This window comes from Nasonia vitripennis, chromosome 1 (assembly GCF_009193385.2).
Source record: "Nasonia vitripennis strain AsymCx chromosome 1, Nvit_psr_1.1, whole genome shotgun sequence".
Taxonomy (NCBI): Eukaryota; Metazoa; Arthropoda; class Insecta; order Hymenoptera; family Pteromalidae; genus Nasonia; species Nasonia vitripennis.
The window spans coordinates 7,180,587-7,192,665 of NC_045757.1; the positions used below are offsets into that span (position 1 = coordinate 7,180,587).

The window sequence follows — 12,079 nt, forward strand, 5'->3', positions numbered from 1 at the left end:
TCTGAGCTAAACTATGATTTTCCAACAAAAAACATTAGTGAAAAAGCTGCCTATTTTTATAATATGGGAGTAGATAATCCAAAAATGCTGAAATCACCTATTTATTCTTCAGCCCGAAATGTGGTAGGACCGTGAAGTTAGCCGCGCACGGCCAAGAGTAAGGGATTGCTTTCTCATAAATATCGAAATCCCGCTCATTTCCGCTATTCAGGTTGAGGTTACTATATGCTTTCCCGCCATATACTTACTGCCGATTTTATTTATAATCGTCATACAAGAGAATCGTTGTGTTTTTTAATCTGGTCTGGCTAAAAGAAATTCATTTTTAAAGTCCAACAATTCAGTGCATTCACTTTATAAAAATGAATTGTAGTTCTTCTTATACAACCGATGAGGAGATGGAGTATTTGGAAGATCGTGATGTAACCACGTAAGTATTTGTGAGGTTATATTGTTTGTTTTTATTTCACGTTTTATATTGTTTTTTACGTTTACATTATAGAATCATTGTGGGGTATGTCGATGCAATTACTGCTCCTGCAAAAGCTCCTGGCAAGAACGATTTATTATTTAAATTTGTTGTATCAAATGGAAACAGACGCATTCCTATTCTTGTATGGGACGTAGATCTTATCAATAAATTATCTAAAGAAATTTGTTCTAGCAGGGTAAGTTATCTTACTTATTATTTACATCATACCATAGTTTTCAATATGTATATTTTTGTTTCTTTTTTTATTATAGGTAGTAAGTATTAATGGTGGCCACTGTCGAGCTGTTGCCCCATCGAAAATCAAGGACGAAGTAATTTGGTCCCATTTGAAGTAATAATAAAGAAAATACCAGAAGTTTCTTTTTGGGCTATCACAACTTACAAAATCAAACGACGAATCACTTCAAAAGGCCACTTTTGATAACATACACACTTTAGAAGGACTAATAGGTAGTAGTAATTTTTAATTGATATTTTTTATCTAATTTGTTATTTTTACCTATTTCCCAATTGTTTTATTTGTTATTTTTACCTATTTCCCAATTGTTTTAGAAATTTCTGGCTACATAAGAACGAAGTTTTCGTTATTGCACAATCGTAGTGGCCATATGACTTATGGATTAGGAGCAATCACCGATGGGATTAAAAAAATCACTGTTCAAGTGAAACAGTTTACGGAATGTGAGGTTGAAATTGGAGATTATGTCACTGTTACAGGAATATTAAAAGGCCAAGTTTGTCTTTACATGTATATAATTTTGACATTTAAATTTAATATGCGATATTAAAATCCATTTTTTGTAGACTTCTTTTTGATAATTTCTTTTCTTTTTTAGACTCCCTTGTAACAATTTTTTGCGATAGCATCAATAACATAAAGTTGGATGCTGAAAAACCAGCTTTAACAGCAGCAGAAGTTCAACGTGGTAGCCGACCAGTTTAAACGCATACGCACAGTGACAAAAAATGTTGAATTACATTTAAAATATTCCATATATTTTGAGTTCTACGGTTAAAAGCTATTATTTATTGATTATTTAAAAAAAATTACTGTTACATATTTCATATGTTCTGAGTTTTACGGTTCAAAGCTTTTATTTATTACTTTGCTTTTATTTTATACTATTACAATTTTGAACTAGATTAAAGAAGAATAACAAATCATAAGACTAATTACGTACAAGTTTGGTACAAAATGTGATTCATAGTTTTATGACTGTGATATTAGAAACATATTTGATAGTTATTCTTCAGACTAAAAATATGTGATACTCGTGTTTATCGAAACTAAAATAATTATATATTTAAAAAGTCAATACTCTTATTATAACAGTATTTTCATAATGTTTAATTAGTTTCAAAGATTATATATAATTATGATATTTTCAGTTACACGCTAAAGTATAATGACTTCAAAGACTAATTGACTTAAGATTTTCAATTACATGTTCAAGTATTTAAATAATTTAAATGACTTTAAGACTTGTTACAAGAGAGAATTGTATCTTTTAAAGATAAAGATGACTCCGTAAACAAAAGTATATTTGTAGTTCCTAATATAGAATTTACTATATTAAAAAGTTAACATAATATTTCTATATAATTTTGTATTTGCATGAAGTTTGTTTATTTGTTTGTACAAACAATGTATCAAGTCTACGTATATTTTTTATAATATAAAGTAAATAAAAAGACTATTATGAGATTACGATGATATAAAACTGTTCTTTTTGGCAACATATATTTCAAACAAAAAATAAGTTAATTAATTAAATAAAATAAGTAGTACAATGTTTTTGAACAAATATTTTTTTATTGTGTATATATAGTATAATTAATAATTTTATAATAAGGGTACAGATAAAACTGGAGGTCTTAGAGTTTTAAGAATTTTTACAATTTTAACTTTCCAGACATATGAGCCATAATGTGCTTTTCCAAATATTTTTTGTTAACGTATGTTCTCTTACAATAATTAATGTGTAAACATTTTTAGGATGTTGTGAGTTTACATGTTTTTCCAAAACATCTTTTCTAACAAAAGTTTTATTACAGATATGACATGTAAAGTTACATAGATCAGTATGTGTCAATCTATGAGTTTGTAGATGTTGATTTTGGGAGAACTTCTTATTAACTCATTACAACTGTAATTTTCAAACCTTTATGTATACTTTGATGTACTTTTAATTGCCCATTTGTTTTGAAACTTTTTCGCATATTAAGCATTTAAAAGCTTTCACAGTATCATGGATCTTGATATGCACATTTAAATTTCCCATTTGAGTAAAACTTTTTTTACATATAGTGCATATATGTGGTTTATTTTTTGAGTGTATTCTTTCATGTATTATTAAATCTCTCTTTCTTTTAAAAGTTTTTTCACAAGAAACACATGTGTACAGAACATTTTCAGAATTTTTATCGTTTTCCATATTTAAACAATATTCTTCATGCAGGTTACTTGATTTTCAAAATAAAATTTTATTTAAATCTGTTCCAGATTGATTCGTGTATCATACTGCCTACAAAGTTAATTATATTTTAGGGTTAGGGTTATACTTATTTCGTACAAATTATTATTCTATTTTATTAATATACGTGACTTACCTTTATTTTACAACGTCTAACATTTGTTAAAAAATGTTATAAATTTTTTAGAGCTACATAAATAGCCGTATAGTTGAAGAAATATATGAGAAAGCAATCCCGTGCGCCGTTGATGACAGAAACTTATGGGAAAGCAATCCCGCGCGCGGCTCACGACAGAAATTTATGAGAAAGCAATCCATGCGCGATTTGGATGCGCAGTTGCATTTTTTTGGACTCGCATATGTAACCGCGTATAAAGAAGTATACGTGACGTATCTGAGCGTGAGAACAACAAACAATCAACGTGTTATGTTGATAACAAAAAGCTTGTAGAGTATACATGGTTTGGAGTTAACAGCTTATTAAGGAAGAATAAAAGATTTTCAAGAGTACATAGCTTACATGGCTTGGAGCCAATAACTTTAATAAGGGAGAGAGAAAAGAGCACCTGGCAAATAACATGCAACTTCATTTTACTTTCTACAACATTCCACCTGTTGATTTCCAATTATTCGGTGCAAGTCAACGTTCATTTTAGCAAAAACAGGTAAAAATTATTAAAAATATGTTTTTCTAACATTATTTAAATGGAAACTTTTAGATTACAAGGCATGTGCTAAGAGTGGTAACCTAACCTGCACATCTATACACACAAACATATACATAATCACACACAACGTTCACTGCCTTAACTACTCTAGTATGCACGTGAATTTTAAAAACATCAGTTACAATTTGTGTGTTGAATATTACCAAGGATGAAGTCCAGATGTAATTATCTTAATAGATATTCTCAACTCAGTGTTCGAGTCAGTCGCAGGTAGTATATATCATTATGGTGGCATATATGCAGAGCATTATAATTTTTGCTGTACATTTTAGTGTAGATACTTGTTTCATTATGCACAAACAGGTTAGCGTAATAATTTTTACTTAACAAACTCTGCTAGGTGTTCCACATCAAATCCTATGGCTTATAGTGGACAAAATGTACAAATAGGTGTTTATATGAAAATGTAACTGAAACACGTGAAATCAAAACAATTAGATATATTGTTTCAATATCTTTAAATAAATCACCTTGTACAATTTTAAACCTCTGAGTATGATAGTTTTGAGAGCGAAAACAAAATCAGAAAACAAGCAGTCGTATGTAACTATTGATAATTTTTGTTCGCACTCAATTAAAACTATCATACTTGGAGGGCTAAATTTTTGTGTGGTGATTTTTTCAAGATGTTCAAATTTTGAACAGCTACCAAAGACAGACAAGATAAATTGTTACGCTATCTTGTTTCTATGTAATAAACAAGCATCTACACAAAAAATTTTACATCTTTGCATTAATACACTGTATATATGCCACCATATGTGACTGACTCGAACACTGAGTTGAGACGTACATCTTTCAGGATAATTATGTTTCTTACAGGTTATTAAAACAGCAAATTAAATACACTCACACTATATGACACCATACTTACTGTACACATAAAAACTCTACACATTGCATTTTCCTACATGAAAAACTCTACGCAGATATATTTTCTACACGAATATTTCCTACACTTATTTTTTATTATTTTACTACACTGCAAAACTCTACACAAACGTATAACCTATTGTTGTAACAATGATATAACAATAGGTTATGATATTGTGTAGAGTTTTGCAGTGTAGTAAAATAATAAAAATAAGTGTAGGAAATATTTGTGTAGAAATATCTGCGTAGAGTTTTTCCGTGTAGGAAAATGCAATTGTGTAGAGTTTTATGTGTACAATAAGTATGGTGTCCACTATATCAGTTTTCAACTTATTCTAACCTCTTTCCCATCATGCTTCCACAGTTAACCTTTTAAGTAGTTATTTAAATATTATTACTTAAGAAACGATTCTAATTTTTTTTTTGTAATTACTCTTTTACCTTTACATATCTTTGCCATGTTTTGAACCAGAATCGTTTAGTTTTTATTAGTTCGCTTACTTTCTACCAGAGACGATTTTTTTTATTTATCTACATAATTTTTTCTTTTATTTTACAGCTAAAATTTGGATTGAAGAATAACGGTACTCTCTATGTCCTACAAAATACAAAATTGTAAGGTATATATACATATTTATATACATGTTTGCAATTACTTTTATTGACTTTTTTCATATTCTAATGTTATACCATATTTCTTTTCAGGTTTTCTGTCTTTGAATAAAGCTAATGACTATAATATTAATGAAGTGTGATATTTAACATCCTAAGTAATTATAACTGATTATTGCAGTTTAGTGAAATTTGTTATTATGACTGATCATAGTATTACTGAACTTTGATAAAATTACTGTAATAATTGTCACAATGTAACAATAAAATAAATAATTTCAATTTTTCTCTCTCTTTTTTTTTACTGTATATATAGACTGCCTTCCGTCTATTTTTATTTACAAAACAATATCCTTACAGTTATAATTATTCCTTTAAAAATAATATCTATCCATATTTCCAACATTTATTTTTACTAAAATCCTGCCTTATCTAGCCAAAGCCATAGCCAAAGCCATTAGCCAAAGCCATTAGCCAAAGCCATTGCCAAAGCCATTAGCCAAAGCCATTAGCCATATGCATCAGCAAAAGCCATTAGCCAAACCATCAGCTAAATTAAGCCATTATAGCCAAAACCATCAGCCAAAGCCAACAGCCATATAAATACCCCATGGTCATATCAGTTGAATATTGCTATATTCAGCGAAAGCTGTCAGTCATAAATATAGTTACAAATAGTACAGCCACACTATCGTGCAAACAATTGTAGATTAGAACCGATTAAAACGATTATAAACTATTAAAACGGAGCACTGTTGAGGATTACAATCGTTTATTAATCCAATCAATAAGAAATTGTGATTCGTTTTAATCGTTTATAATCATTTTAATCTGTTTAAATCTGCAACTGTTATCAGGGTAGCCAAGTCTCTACGTATCTAACCGAAGCCACCAATCGGAGACATCAACCATAGATAACCACAGCCACAAGCCTGTATTACCTGCAAACAGCCGAAGTCATAACCATTAACTGTATAACTATAAAACAGCTTTTATTAGCCATAATCAGATAGCTAATGTATTTAAATTAAAATAAATTTTACATTATTTCAAACAACCAAAGATTAATTAAACCAAATTTATATTAAATATATTTTTTATATGATACTTGTACGTCTGCTCTAAGCGACAAGGCATTAATTAGTCCGCTAAGTGTTTATGTAGACTATTTTGTTAGAATATTATAAATGGATAATAATATTACACAAAATTTCTCAGAATGTGCACGAAACGTGTTACATCAGGTGATTTGCTGGAAGATTCTGACATTGATTTTTTTCTATTATTACTAACAAAATGTTCAAAATATAAGCCCTTTTCAACTTTACTTTTATACCTAGGTCTTATTTCAGAAATTCCGAGAAATCAAAGCATATACAAATTATATATTTATCCTCAGTATGCAATAATCCAAACGATACTGGACATTGGGTAACTTCTTATTATGACACTGATTATATTTATGTTTTTGATTCTATAAATAATAAAGTAATGCACAAAGATTTAGAAAATCATTAAAATTGCTACATCCTTATTATTTTCTGGAAGGTAAGAGAGTTATTTTCCCAAAGGTTCAACAACAAACGAATCAAAAAGATTGTGGAATTTTCGCCATAGCTTTCGCAATAACTTTATTATGCAAAATGAAACCAGATCTTCTTACGTATAATACTCATATCATGCGTCCACATTTACTGAAATTACTTGTTAGTAAGTACATCGCACATTTCCCTTGTATTATTACACCTATCCCTATAAATGTTCAGCCTAGAAAATTATATGATACAAATATTATCATTAATAATGCTTGTCTCAATGATGAACACATAGATTATTTTCATACAATGTTACAACAACTTTCTGCGTACCAACCCTACTCAACGTTGTATTTACAGAATATTTCAAAAATTTCGCATATAAATGAAAATAATAAACACATACAAATATTATTTCAACGTGGCTCCACAATAGGTCATTTTGTATGTACATATTACGATACTAGTACTTTATTTGTGTATGATTCAATGAATAATAAAGAACTTCATAGTGATATTAGTATAGTTTTAAAGACGTTACATCCTTATTGTTTTAATGAACAAAAGAAACCGATTATATTTCAAACAGTTCAGTCCCAAAAAAATGCTACAGATTGTGGTGTTTATTCTATAGCCTATGCTGTGACCCTTTTATTTGGTTATAGACCCGAGACAATGGTATATAATAACAGTGAAATGCGTAAACATTTGTTAAAATATTTGAAACTAGAACAATTGAACATTTTCCATGTCTTAGTACTTTTTCCAACTATTGTTCACAATTTAACTTTAGTTCCATAACTGAAACAAGAGCTACAATTTCCGGTTTAGGTAACAATGTTATGCATAATAGAAACGTACAAACGATCAAATAACGGACGAAACTTCATTACAAAACCATAGGGAAACAAATCTACATAGTCTCGCAATCAAGAAAAAAAAAACATACTATCAAAAAAATAAAGATAAAATTTTACAAGCTCGAAGAGACAAACGTCGAATGAAAAAATGTAAAACTGGAACTGCACATAGCAATCAAAGTGTAATTGATGAAACTCAGAAATGTTTAGTTGATCAGTTATCGCCTCCAAAAAATATTAATATTGTCAAAAAATATAAATCGTGTAAAGTCACTGAAAATGAAAAATCTATTTCTTCTCTTAGTAATAATGAATCGAGTTCACAACTCCATATAAACGCGCACGATTACAATACAAAAAGCATTGATGATAATAACAAATCTGATTGTAATCCAAACTCTCAAAGTTACAATAAATCATGTAGTGAAAAGACAAACAATTATTTAGATTCTAATAGTAAGACAAGTTTAAAAAATAAAAAATATTATGAATCGCACAAGAAAAAGATACTAAGTAAAAGAAAAATACATTATTCAAATAACAAAACTGACATTTTGAATAAGCGCAGGAACAAATACAAGGATAATCGTGAAAAACTAGTAGAAAGACAAAATAAATACTACGATAAAATTAAAAACAAAATTGCAATGGCGAACAAAATTAAAAAGAAATACAATGTGATTAATGTTGTTAAGGATAGTACAATAAAATTAATAAAAAACAGTGAAAATTTTATTACCAATATTATGATTAAATTGGATTGTTCATTTTCTTCTTCACAACGCAGATTAGAGGCTGAAAATTTAGTATCTACTTCCATTTATCTTCGAGATGAATATATCAACAAAGTAAGAAAAGTGTTGAAAAATCTACAAAATAAAATTGAATTGTCATTGACTCGATTAGGTAATATATCTATTACGGATAATATAGACTGTGCATTAACTGCTTTATGCGGTATTCCTAAACATACTTCCTCCTCAGAACCATATTTTTCTGATGCAGCGTATGATTTTCGGCTTGGATTATTTAACGATTTTAATATTAATAATAAAGTTATTTTAAATGAAAAAGGACAAACCACCAATATTTTACCACTTATTATTGAAGAAAAAATAAAAAAGGTAAAGTTTGGGAATGCAATGGTTACTGTAAAACTATCGATATTGATATATTAACAGAGCTACAAGCATTTTTTTTAGATATTCTTAAAGTGACTTTCAGAAATGCTTACAAGTTTTTTTTATCTATAGATATATGTTCAGCTCAATCACGCAATATTGATAAGCTTGGTCATCCAAACATTTGTTATAACCAACCCCTATTATGTACTTCAAAATTTTTAAAGTTGCAAGTTTTATCATCTCATTATCCTCATTTGCGAACGATTCAAAGATCTCTTTATGAATTGAAACATTTGTATACTTTTATTTTGGACATAGAAATGCTTTAAATGATGCAGATGTAGTGTTATTAAGAGATATTATACAAAAATCCAAGAAACTTGGTGTACCTATGAAAAGCAATAAAAACCTGAATCAAGTAAATTTAAATGAATCAGAATTAAAAGAGCAGTTTTGTATTGGCATCAAGGAATATACAAAAATAGTAACGGATCCACCTACGATTCCTTGTATTTCATGCGAAAGACTATTTTGTGCTAGAGACATTCAACATTATGATCAGAATAATGCAACTAATGTTGCTTTTGAATTACTCGGCATAGAACGTGAAAATCTTTTTCAAAAACTTAAGAAATTGCATAACATTACCGATAATTCTATATGCAGACCTTGTTTAACAAATTTAAGAAAAAATATCATGCCATCCAACTGTATTTTAAATAACCTTTTTGTGGGAGAAGTTCCAGAAGAAATTAGAAGTCTCAATATGATAGAGAAAATTTTAATACAAAGGGCAAAAGCTTTTCAAACAATTACGAAACTAAATACCGTTATGAATAAAAATATTCCTCATTATGTAAAAATTGATAAAGTAATTGGTAGAACATTTCATTTACCTTTACCACTAGAAGAGACTTTAAAAAAGATATGTCCTGATACTGATCCCATTAATGCAGATCACGAATTATATATCTTGATTCGAACACACCCAACAAAAGCTAATAAAATTTGGGAAGATTACATTGATATAAACAAAGTATGGAAGGCGTTACAGTGGCTAAAGAAAAATAATTCTATTTATGAAAAAATTGAACTTCCATCTAATCCCCAAATGTTATTGGATACACTACACGAGCAATTAGAATATGAAGAAAATCATGAAAACGCAGAAGAAGAATGTACACCTAAAACAAATACAGTACCAAACGAACCCCCAGTACGTCCGTTATTAACCCAAAAATCTGAGACGGACCCTTTTTATGACCATTACACCATTTATCCTTTGCATGACAAAAAAAAGAATGAATCAGATACTGCACTTTACCAGATGTTGCAAGTTTCCGCTGCTGCTTTAGATAACAGAGGAAAAGATTTAGATCTCAAATGCTTTCCTGATTTATATCCTTACGGAAAATATGGGCAACATGCTGAAAGAAAGCCTAATTTAAGAGATTTCGATTATATTAAGAGTAGATTAGCATCGAAACATTCACAATTTAGATTGAATATTCAATATCTGTTTTTTTCACTTTACAATAATACACTGAGACAAATAAATGCTGGAATATTTCAAATGCTTAATATCATCAATCCAAGGTATAAGTACACGGTCAAAGAATTTCTGCAAATGTTAAATGAAAATAAACTAGATGGTAATTTAGATACCATTTTCTCTCGTTTGCCAGGTACTGAATCGTATTGGAAAAAAGTTCGTAATGAATTGAGGTGTATGGCACGCGAGTACGGACCTGCTACTTTCTTTATCACTTTCAGCCCAGGAGAGTGGATGTGGTCTGCACTAGCGGAATATATAAAACAAGTAAATGGGTGGAATGATAGTCGTTCTATTTCGCAATTAATAGCTGCAGACCCGGTATCAACTGCTAGATATTTCCAAAATAAATTCAAAGCTGTGTTAGCTTATATACTATCTAAGTCAAATCCGATTGGAAAAGTTACACATTATTACTGGGTCCGTGAATACCAAGGTAGAGGATTACCCCATTATCATTGTTTGTTTTGGATCCAGGATGCTCCGATTTATGGTACAAGTTCGAATGAAGAAGTGCAAGAGTTTATCTTACAACATATAACATGTCACATTCTAGATAAACAGATTTCGCCAGAACTTCATCGTCGCGTCTTAGCCTATCAACAGCACAAACACAACGATTATTGTATGCGCAAGAAACAGACAAAAACTGGATTTTCAACTGCTTGTCGTTTCGGATTTCCTCGCCCCGTAACTGATAGAATAATTTTAAGAGACGTATCTGTTGCTATTTCGAATCGAAATAAATTAAAAAATAAATCTCGATTTTATGATTTACCTAGAACAACAGATGAACAGAATATTAATGATTATATGCCTGCTCTATTGCTCATTTGGGAAGGAAATAACGATGCTCAATATATTGGAGAATCTTCTTATTTGTTGACCAAATACGTAAGCAAATATGGTACAAAAGGTGAAAAGAGCAATTTAGATTTCGCAGATATACAATCAAATAAACCGTTGTTTAACCGTCTTTGGGCTTTTGCTGTACGTGCCTTACAACATAGAGAATGTGGAGCGATTGAAGCCGCTGATGTTTTGTTAGGACATCCTTTGCATAGTACTGATCCCGAAACAATTGTTAAATGGTTGAATGTTAATATTATAAGGGGTAGAAAACTAAAGCCATTTAATGAAATCAAAAATCTTCCAGAAGATTCAACAGATTTATTTTATGATTCTTTCATAGATAATCATTATCCCAACAGACCAAAGGAATTAGATTCATTATGTTTGTATGATTTTGCTAAGTGGTTTGAGATTTCAAAGAAAAACCCAATTTACAAAGCTGAGTATTATGAAATGTCAAACGGCTTGTATTGTAAAAAACGCAAGAAACCTTATTTAATAAATCACTATCAGTTTAATCCAAATAATCAGTTAGAAGCTTACTACCATGCGTTGTTATTATTATTTAAACCTTGGAGGGATTTAGATGAATTAAAAGGTTCTGACGGAACATATTGTGAATCTTTTAAAAAACAACAGCATGAGCTAGCACAAGCGATGAAGTACCATGATAAATGTACAATTATACAAGAAGCTATGGATAATATGAATAAATTAATTCAGAATCAATTAGAACAAAGTGTAGCAGATACGCCCAAAAATTCAGCTCATATACCTGATGGCTGTGTACCGATTGAAGTAGAAAATGCTATGAATGATTTTCAAGCTGTTGTAGAAAAAGCTATTATTAGTAAACAAGACCTACAAAACTCGATTGCGAAATTTAATACAGACCAGCTAAGAGTTTTCAACAAAATAACTTCAGTTATACAATCAAATAGTAAAATACTAAGAATGTTTGTAAGCGGTCCTGGAG

General features: G+C 29.8%; 1 protein-coding gene and 2 long non-coding RNA genes across 4 annotated transcripts in view; 1 reads left to right on the forward strand and 2 right to left on the reverse strand.

Moving 5' to 3' along the window:
* LOC100121596 (CUGBP Elav-like family member 4) overlaps positions 1 to 12,079 on the reverse strand; it is a 566,446-nt gene that overhangs the window by 230,304 nt on the left and 324,063 nt on the right. The gene's annotated exons all lie outside the window — the stretch shown is intronic.
* LOC116738487 lies at positions 2,285 to 4,266 on the reverse strand. The gene is made up of 2 exons (XR_004344521.1): positions 3,104 to 4,266; positions 2,285 to 3,018 (listed from the first exon to the last, which is right to left on the reverse strand). It is a non-coding gene; the product is annotated as an uncharacterized LOC116738487 (long non-coding RNA).
* Positions 3,164 to 5,467, forward strand: LOC116416905. The gene is made up of 3 exons (XR_004227207.2): positions 3,164 to 3,632; positions 5,128 to 5,188; positions 5,274 to 5,467. It is a non-coding gene; the product is annotated as an uncharacterized LOC116416905 (long non-coding RNA).